This window comes from Centruroides sculpturatus, unplaced genomic scaffold (genome assembly GCF_000671375.1).
Source record: "Centruroides sculpturatus isolate CEXI.00-Female unplaced genomic scaffold, Cexi_2.0 scaffold339, whole genome shotgun sequence".
NCBI lineage: Eukaryota > Metazoa > Arthropoda > Arachnida > Scorpiones > Buthidae > Centruroides > Centruroides sculpturatus.
The window spans coordinates 683,008-693,880 of NW_019384539.1; the positions used below are offsets into that span (position 1 = coordinate 683,008).

The following is a 10,873-nucleotide window of genomic DNA, read 5'->3' on the forward strand; positions in this document are numbered from 1 at the left end:
AGGTAGGATTACACCATCTGCCTGTAGTCTTAATAAATAAATCATCGTCAAATATCTGATAATGTGTTTCTTTTTTTCTTAAGTAGAATTTGCATAGCCTTAATAATTTTTAGATCTGCATTTTGCTTTTACAAAAAACAGTTTACTTGCATTTCTTGGCTCTTTCTTAGTACAGTATAGAAACTGAAGGTTAGCAAGATTGAGGCTCTTCTATAGTGCTTAGCCGTGCTGCAAAATCGCATCTTAAGGGATAATTAGTTTGTACTTTAACCACTTCTATAACTGAAAAAATGTGTTTGAAGAGCTACATTTATAGAATATTTTGTATTCCCTTGGCCTCTAGAACACATTGTAAAAGTATTGCCATTACCTTGTGGAACAACTTGTATATACAAATCATATTTAAAATATCAGTTTGTCAATTTAATAAGTAAATGACATTTATAAAGTCATTTAGTTATTTCATTTTATATTATTAAAATTTAGATTAACATCGCCATTTCAAAGTCATTAGATATCAAAAATTCTGGATCATACTGCTTTAGATTTCATTATCTGTATTAGTTACATTAATACAAATATGTAAAATGTTAAATTTAAATATATCATACATTATAATTAATTCATGAGTTATAATACTATGTGAGAAAATAAATACAAGGGTCGTCCCAGAAGTATCCAACCTGATGTATAGATGGTGGTAGTTGTTTGAAAAAATTACTGTGGTTGAAAGTACCAACCTAATAAAGCTTAAGCTTGAAGACGCTATGTTGTTTAGTATTTGTTTGACAGCCATCAATAGTGATGGTTATCAAACAAATACTACAATCTCAGTGAATTTGTAAACATAGAAAAAATTGGTCATTGCTATGTGTTACAATACTTTCATTTGAAAGGTCTCAGTCCAACCAATATCAAAGCTGAACTAGATTCTACTCTGGGGGTGTCTGCTCCCTCATTTACAACAATAAAATATTGGGTGGCAGAGTTTAAACAAGGCTGTAGGAGCTACCAAGATGAATGTCGCAGTGGTCGACCAAATGAGGTGACCATGCCAGAAATGGTGAAGAAAATCCACAAAATGGTATTGTATGACCATCAACTCAAAGTGCAAGAGCTAGCAGACATGGTAGGCATTTCAAAAAGTGCTGTACATCACATTTTGACTGAAAATTTGGATATGAGAAAGCTGCATGCAAGATGGGTGCCGTGTTTGCTCGCAATGAAACAAAAACAGCATTGTGAGGATGTTCTGCATCAATAAAGCAGAGTTTTTGCATCAATTCATAACCATGGATGAAACATGGGTCCATCACTTCACACCTGAGACAAAAGAACAGTCAAAACAATGGACTGAAAGGGGAGAATTGGCTCTGAAGAAGGCAAAGATAGTTCTATCTGCTCGCAAGGTCAGGGTGTCAGTTTTTTTGGGATGCATATGGGATAATTTTCATTGATTATCTTCAAAAAGAAAAACAATCAACGGCAAGTATTATGCAAACTTACTGCAGCGCTTGAGTGATAAAATCAAGAAAAAATGGCCGCATTTGGCGAAAAAGAAAGTGTTGTTTCATCAGGACAATGCACCAGTTCACATATCCATTATTGTGGTGGCCAAAATCAATGAGTTAAGGTTCAAATTGCTTCCTCACACACCTTATTTGCCAGATTTAGCCCCCTTGGATTATTTTCTCTTTCTAAACTTGACAAAATGGCTTGGTGGTAAAAGATTTGCCAACAATGAAGAAGTGGAGTGTGTGGTTGATGGCTATTTTGAGAAGCTTGACAGTTCTCACTATAAACAGGGTATTGAAGCTACTGAACATCACTGGGAAAAGTGTATTGAGCTAAAAGAGACTATGTTGAGAAATAGATATGTTTTCCCAAATTTTTTGTGTCTTCTTTGTTAGATCGGATACTTATGGGACTACACTCGTACACTAATAAATGTATTATTTTTGTTTTATTTCTTAAATATATTTTAAATTTCTATCTAACAACAATAGATTAAAAATCTATTGTTATTATCATATTTTCCCTAATTATCCTATGTTTAAAATAATGTTATTTATCAATGTATTTAACTAAAAATATATTACAATTATCTCAATATAAATTTATCAATAATATAATTATTTAATATATAATTTTACCTGAAATAATTATCTGGTAAATTTTCTGTTTTAATAAAAGCTTTTTCAAGCAACAAAAGTTTATCATTGAAGGCACGAACAGCATAAAAACTGAAATTTAAATGTTTGCATTAATATGATATAATTTTGTAAAGAAAATTTTAAAATAATATTACAAAAGTGTTATTTACAATAGAAGCTTATTAATATAGCAGTTGATAATTCAGAAAGTCCAATAACCTATAATATCTGAACAGAAGCCAATAATACAGGATGCTAGTATTCTGTAAACTGGAATTTGTTTGGACACATGGTACACTAGAGTTCCTAGATAGTAACATGTTCATTCACATTTTTGCAGGTTTTTTAACCAATCTTAACACAGAATAGTCATCACATACTGTATCATCTTCAGAATGATTAAGGAGAATGCATAAACAAATTGGAAGAATACATCTGTCTGCACTTGTACAAACTGTATAGCAATCAATTTCTTGTTAAATTCAGCACTGCTGCTTTCACTGTGAAAATGCTGCAATCGGTGCTGAAGGTCTTTTAACAATGCACACAGAATAATGGTGGATCTTAGTGTAGCTATTAGAATGTTTTTAATTCGAAACATTTTATAAGTAATTCATTTTTGTGATGTAAAGCTTTGTTTAGGAAGTAAAATTAATAGTATAAATTTAATGTATGCAGCTTCTTTCTGCAACATAAAGCAGATAATAAAACATTTTAAATATACAAGTTTTGTCAAAATCTCTTTTTACTAATGAGTATTTTAAAAAAAAAATTAGTACAAATAGAACATCAAGTCACGGTGATCAAAACCTCACAATTTTACTGTTACATCATATAAGAATTCAACTTTGCACATCTCCATTGTGGAGGCAGCCATCTTGTTGCAGCAAGAAAAGTAAATGAAACGAGCACGGCAGATTTAACCTCAAACCAATGAGACTGCTGTGAGGATCACTGAGAGCAGCACTTGAAGAAAATGAGTTTAGCAATGCTCTCAACAGCATCACTTAGTTTAACAACAACCCAAATATCTGCAATATTCAAATCAAATGTAACTTATCAAATTTTCAAAAATACAAAAACATCCAGTAATACAGCATTTTCAATAATCCGGCACCATTCTGGTCCAGGCTGTATTAACAAACTTCTACTGTACTAAATGAATAATATAATTTTCACTTATATATTTTATTATTTTAATATAGTAAAATATTAAAAGGAATTGTTAAAACTATCAAAAATAATTGCAATGGAAAATCTGTCCAGTAATTCCCATTGACACAGTTTTGGTTTTATAAGTTTTTCCCAGTAAACTTTTAGCTCATCATTGTGACTACCAAAACTTGATTCCAACATTTATGGATTGCTGTCCATCATATTATGTTAACAGCTGCATTAACATACAAAGTTTATCAACCGAAAATGATGTGATTACTCAAATACTTATTTACAGATTTTTGCTGCAATGGAAAAGTTGAGTGAAATTGACTTGAAGCAGCAGCATTCTTTCCATTGTGAGATGTCAAAATTGCTTAGTCAGCATATTTTCACCATGGTTCAGCACAAGTGGGAACTGAACTTAAATCAAAATAATATAAAATCCTCTTCTACATTATTTTGATTTAAGACTGGTTCTCACTTATTCAAATATAAAGTAAGTAATGCAGAAGAGGAAACTCTCCACATTACTTATTTTATATTTGAATTTTGAATGGAGTGCTGTGGAAATATGATGTTGCATAAATATGAAAAAATCAAGGGACAGATAACATAAGAAACAGTGAAGTTTTTGGAACAGTTAACAGAAATAAGCCTTGTGAAGATAATTATGAAATGGGAAAGAGCATTTACCAGACACATTGTAAAAGAAAACCTACAGGAAAAATAATGACAGTCTTCAGGAAAAAATGGAAAGTTTAAAAAAGAAATAGGAAGATCATAAAGAAAATGAATGGTGATATAAAAAAAAAACAAATAATGAGATTCACTGAACAGAAAAACTTAGAAGAAAACTGTTTTGTTTACTGCAACCCTCTGAATACAGGAGGCCAGAAGAAAAGAAAAATGAAATAAAATTTTTTCATAGTTGAATAAAACCTCCAATTAATCAGAAGTTCACAAAACAAATAGTATTACTTAAATTTTTAAAGATATTGTGATTAATATTTTATCATATAAGTCAAAAAACTTATTTAAACTTATATAGAAAAGCTTTTTTTAATATCTTACTTTGAAATGTTGATTTTTCTCTTGTTTTGATAAAATTTATTAACTTCTTTTTGAAAGAGGTTAACAACTGCATCTAAATCATCTATATAAAAAAAAGTTTTCATTATTTTGAGAAAACATAAATTATTCAAATAATGACTGCTAAAAGCTGGCTAATTTTAAATAAACTACCATCACAAAAACCAAAACACCAGCAGTAATGGTAAAAAATGGCTAATGTGAGTTTTTACCATTTCTATTGGTATTTTGATTTTGTGATAGTAATTTATTTAAATATTAATCCTTGTCTTGTCTTTTTAGGAAAGCTTCCCATATATGCATATCTGATAATATACTGTATTGTATGGCATACCAGACACAACTTAGTCCAATACAGTGGCTCAAACAATAAAAATTTACCCTGTGACTTATATGTGAAGTGTCCCATACAGGCTAGTGAATTTCTCAAATTACATGAACTAGTATTTATGGTTATCAGGTATTTTAATTATAAAATTCTTTTTGCTATATCTAAGCAATTTTTGCATGTACAATATTCATGTATGATATTTTAATTGTAAAGAAATTGTATTCTGATATGCTAATCTTATGCTTTATGTTCAATAAAAAATACTGGTAGCTTGCTTTTTATAAACTTTTTGCTATAGCTAAGCAGTTTTGTAATATTAATGTCAGATATTTTAGTAATCAATTTTAGTTGATAAAATGAAGGAAATGAAGAAAGAAGTGACCAAACTTTTGACTGACTGCCATTTCTCCAACTTTCTTCACAAAGGCATTTGAAGATCATGCCCATTTCCTGAAGAAAGTATGTAGAATAAAATGGCTCATACATTAAAAAATAAATGTATATAACAATGCCTTTTATTAGTAAAAAGTTTAATAGTTTTCTGTTTCTCATCCATGTGAGTCTGAGGACATACTGACCCAAACTTCTGACTGACTACTCTATATACAGCAGCATTTATTAATGATGAAAAATTTGATCATTTCTTATACTATTTTATTCTTACAGTATTTTACTTTATTTTTATTTTAGTGGTATAACAAAAAAATAAAGTGCATGTATTAAAATAGTAAAATTTATTATATATTTTTTTATTTTCTTTGTTTTTATATTTAAAATTTCAAATATTTTTACAAAAAATAGTTTAAATATTCTAAATTTAACAGTTTTCTAGAAGATTATGATACTTAATTCTGCATTTGAATTATTTTGTACAGTCGACCCCCCTATAACGTACGTTCCTATAACGGAAATTCCTATAACGTAGCGAAAAAATTGTAGCAACTTTCGTATAACGTACCTCCTATAATGTCGTTTCGTGAGAAGATTGATAGTGTCTGGACCAATAGTGGATGAGCAGCCGAACTACTTTCCTCTGACCCTGCGCCACGCTACGGAGCGGCTAAATTGAGTTTGCTATCGTCTGTTTAGTATTATATATAAATTAGGTACTGTACATATAATTATATATTAACTTAATTTATTGTAACTTTATTATAATTATATATATGCTTTCTGCCGCCTGGCAACACGCTACGGAGATTTTAGGCTAGTAAGTTGAGTTTATTATCGTCTGCACAGTATGTAAATTAGGTACCGTAAGTCTAATACAGCACTAATTTTATACATTTCTTGTGAAAGAAACACTTCTTATTCAACGTCCATAAAAATTATTTATATTAATGATGTCTCCAAAGGTCAAGTTATTTTTATGCGAAAAATTCGTTATTAGAAATCGCGGCCGCCGTTTAATGTGCTGTTCCGCGATGAAAACCAGCTTTAAGCAACGGCGTAGTCGAACGGTACACACTCGGTAAGTAATCCTATAATTTTTTGTTTATAGCATAGTTTATATGGATTACTCCCAAAAAATTATACGTATTTTGGAAATGTTGAGTCGAATTAGTCTAGAATCGGTTAATTTTATAGAAGAAAACCTTTCGAACAGCCTTAGTCCGTAAAGTTCCCACCTATCGGGCTGCGATTGGCTCATGTATTTAATCATTCCTACAACGTAAAATTCGATTAGCGTAGAACGTATCTAAGCGTTATAGGGGGGTCTACTGTATTTATCTGTAATTTTTCTGCAATTAAGAGATTTTTATAAGTTCTTTCTGGAACAAAATGTATTACATTAACAAAAATCTAATAAAACAATGCATGACAATTAAAATTTATATGTTTACGTGCTTTTCTTACTAAATAACTTCTGGGCTGTTTAAAAAACAAGAGAAAATTGAATTTTATAACATCAAAAACCAATGATAATCTCTGAAACCATAGATATACCAAATAAGAGGGAATCCATCTTTTAATCAAGTAAAGCTGTTTGATAAAATCCAATTGAATTCTGTTTTCTTTCTCCAAGCATTCAACTCTATGTATTTCCAATCCATATGATATCAAAGATTGAATTATCAATAAGAAATTTTGTTCTATTTTTAATGTAATTTAAATGCTTAATGTAAAATGACCATTAGTTGAAATAATGTTTGTAATAATAATAATTATTATGAACTCTTTAAAAATTGCAATTAATTTTCATTTTGTTTCAACTGAAGTGCAGCACTTTTTGTTATAAAACCTGCTGCTGAAGTACTGTATATCAGTGCAGATAAGATGAGACAAGACGGTAGTTGAATTATAAAAAAAGACCCCAAAATCTGGGGTAGTCTTATAGGACAGATACAAAAAAGAAAAGAAAAAAAAAACAGATTAAAATTTATATAAATTAAAACCATTATAAAAATCCAACAAATCATAATTATTTACTGGTAGAGTAGGGTATGTCCACAAAATAGAATAGCCCATATGACATTTTTGTGAATAGTCAAGGTCATTACCCAAATCAATGTGAATGTTTGCAACAATCACAGGGCAGTGCTACCAGATGAAAGATGATAAAATTCGTTCATTTGAAAAATTACGAATAGAACATAATTCTGTATCTGCTATACAGTATTATTATCCAGATGATGATCGTTTATCTAAACTAAATTCATAGGCTTTTGATAGTTTGTGCGTCATCTTATAGGACATATAAATGCTAAAACTATAAAACTTTTTCAAAAATTTATACCTCGTCTTATCTTCGCAGATATACGGTATTTATTGTTGGCAATGAATTCTATTGACCTCATGTTTGCATTTAAAATTTTAATAATTTATTTTTTGAATTTTGCTTTGTCAGTAAGACGTTTTTGAATTATTAATAAAAAGGTTATCATGGTGTTTTGGAATCAGAGTCACTAGATATCCATTGCCTGCTTTGTTTTGAAATAATATATTTTGTCAGTTTGAAAAATTTTTTGTTGTTTGTCTTTTTGTTATTGTTTCAATTATGTATGCCTGTATGTAAGTGTATTACTACTTTATACTAATAAATAAATTAATTAATATAAATACAATGACTATAAATTCCATATTAGATTATACAGATTTTTTCCTTTTCAGAAGCAAAGGAATTATTATATGAAAAAAATATAAAGCATAAAATAAAAGATTTATTAATTATTTTTAAGTTTTATTTAATAAGTTCAAAATACAACAAAATTCAAACATAAATTATACATAATAATTTTATATAAAATGACTAATAACTAATATAAAATTGTTTCTGTATCTTCAGAAATACTATTGAGATAAAAAAATATTAACTAAGATATCAAAGTTAACTCTTATGTAAAAAAAATTAAAATTCAAATACAGTAGAGCATCAATTATCCGACCCCCGATTAACCGTCACATTGGTTAACCGACCTAGTTCTAGACATTCTAGTCGGCAAATTTCAAATGTCCGCTAGTGATGTAGCACTACAATATTTGGCTATGTCTTGGCTACTTTAATATTATTTTTGTTAAATTTTTGCATGTTTTAGCTGGCAACACCAGCTCGACCATTGAAGGGAGGCGCGTATTTAAACAAGACTTAATTTTCTAATTACAAGTGGTTGTTTGTTTGTTTTGTGAGCAATAAAATAACTTAAAAATAATTTTTAATGATACAATAGCGACGATTATTATTTTTTAAAGAATTCACTAGGCTTAACATCAATGAAAATTCAATGCGAAGTTGGTTAATAGCGATATACTGATATAGTAATTACATGGGATATACTAATATACTATACTAATGTATTTTTTTCATTTTTTTCGGTTATCCGACCAACCTGAGTCCCCAATTGAGTCGGATAATTGATGCTCTACTATAGTGTTTTTCAACCTGTGGGTCGCGACCCCCAGAAGGGTCGCAAAGCCTTACACGGGGGGTCGCGGCTAAAAGAAAAAGACAAGTGTTTGTAGGGCCTACACTACAATAAAAAAACCTACAATCTCAGTGAGAAGGCTGTGCCTGTTTATTTTACAGTACAATTGGTTTTTTGATCGATATTTAGGTCTCAGCAGAAAGAAAGTTAAATATGTAGTTTTTAAAATCACTGACATAGTTTTAATATGGCCCTGGGGGGTCGCCAGAATTTTTTAACTTGTAAAGGGGTCGCTTATTCAAGAAGGTTGAAAAACACTGCTCTAATATATATAAAATATTGAATATTTTTAATTAATTAAACAGAATTCTTACCATGCTGAATGATTTTTAAATTCACTAACTGCTTTTTTAATATTTTTGCAGAATAATTCAAAAATGCAGCATAATCTCTAATTTCGAATGGTATAAGTGGTAAATCAGCCAGTTGATGAGTTACTTCAGCCCACAATTGTGTTAATGCTTTATGATACTTAGAAAGAAAAAAAGTTAATTATACTTTTTATCATTATAAATACTACAAAAATTATTACTGGTACAACTAGAATAATGGTTCAGTGGACAATAAATATTTTAATTTAAAATGTACAAAGGATGGTGATTTAATTTGTGGACAGGAGTGAAGACTTACCTTAAATGTTATCTTCAAAATCTTCTGGCCATTGGCCTTTCTCAAAATACTCTGTTGAACTTCACACATTTCCAGTGTTGTACTCATGCATCAAAAGCTTATTTGAAGCCATTCTATAAAAGCATGCAAAGTGCTGTTGTGGCTCTGCAAACTTCATTGTTAGATGCAAAATATTTCTCTTTCAAAGCTCTCTTCAGACATGGAAAGAGGAAAAGAATTACAAGATGCTAATTTGAGGAATACAACAATGTGACAGAACCTAAGCACCTATGGCAGTGACTATTGGCTGCACTGTATTAGCCACAATGACAACACTTTTCATGCTGTTGAAAAATGATTTCAACTAAGACACTTTTAACGCATGGGTACAATGCTTACAAAAGTGTATGAGGTTCAAAGAAGATTATTTTGAAAAAAACAAAAAGCTGGAAGATTCCAAGGATGAATTTAAAGTTTTGCTCCTGACCATGAATTAAATAAACACCTGTCATATTAAACATAAATTAACAGATAGATTAACTATCAAAACAGATAAAATAGTACAGTTATATAACAACAATGTTGTATATTTATAGGTAGATGTATCATGTACTTTTTCATTATCCTAAAATTTTAAATTTAATCTACTATTTATAGGATAGTAAACAATGGGATTATATTACTTAACATGCTTCTTTTAAAAAGTTATTTGTTATAATAAAATATTAAAATGTGATTACCAAATCATTATTAAGATAATATTTCTTACAAACATTTTCATATAAGTAAAACTTTATAAAATTTTTATAACTTAAAAATTACTTTTATAAAATTTTAAAGTTATGAGTGCTATATTATAATCATAATTATAAATATTCTAAATTCTAAAATGTGAGAAGTTGCTATATGATGTTATGTTGCTTCAGAAGTATTAGATGTAATAAAATACAAACTTGGTTAATTCAAATTTTACAAATTCCCTTTCAGTATAAAGAAAAAACAAATTTCTCTCAGAAACTTGTTGTTTTTTTTTTTTTGTCAGAAACTTTGTTACTTTTTCTGTGGGGCTATCTCAAATCAAAAGTGTACCAACATCAACCAACAAATTTTCAAGAACTCAAGGCAGCAATTATGCAAGAAATCATGGCAATTCTGCTGAACATAGTCCGTAGATCAATGCAAAATTTGCAAAAAGAGACTTCAAAACTGCATCAACATTGACAGTTGCCATTTAACTGACGTACTCTTCAAAACCTAATGGATGACAATGGCATACTGTGTACTTATCAGGTATAAAAGATTTTTTTCTCTATCTTGCTATGTATTTTTTTTATTGTCGTTCCAAATCAGAACATTCTTTCTGCTGCACCCTGTATTTGCAATAAATGCTTGCCAGTTCTGACCTGTGTCCGCTTTTTATTTGGCAACCATTATAATATAATATTAAAGTACAGTGGGTGATCGGTTAATGAACACTTCACTGAACAAACACAAGAAGCGATGTAAAATAATGAATACTGATTGGTCTTCCTTTGTCTTCAGGCAACAATTCAAAACTTTTTGAAGGCCGGGAGACGTCGACATTGATGTTCTACCCAATATATACTGAT

General features: G+C 29.6%; 1 long non-coding RNA gene across 1 annotated transcript; it reads right to left on the reverse strand.

The window, feature by feature from the left end:
• Positions 1 to 2,131: 2,131 nt before the first annotated feature.
• Positions 2,132 to 9,872, reverse strand: LOC111623346. Its single transcript, XR_002756426.1, has 3 exons — positions 8,969 to 9,872; positions 4,383 to 4,464; positions 2,132 to 2,243 (listed from the first exon to the last, which is right to left on the reverse strand). It is a non-coding gene; the product is annotated as an uncharacterized LOC111623346 (long non-coding RNA).
• Positions 9,873 to 10,873: the final 1,001 nt, after the last annotated feature.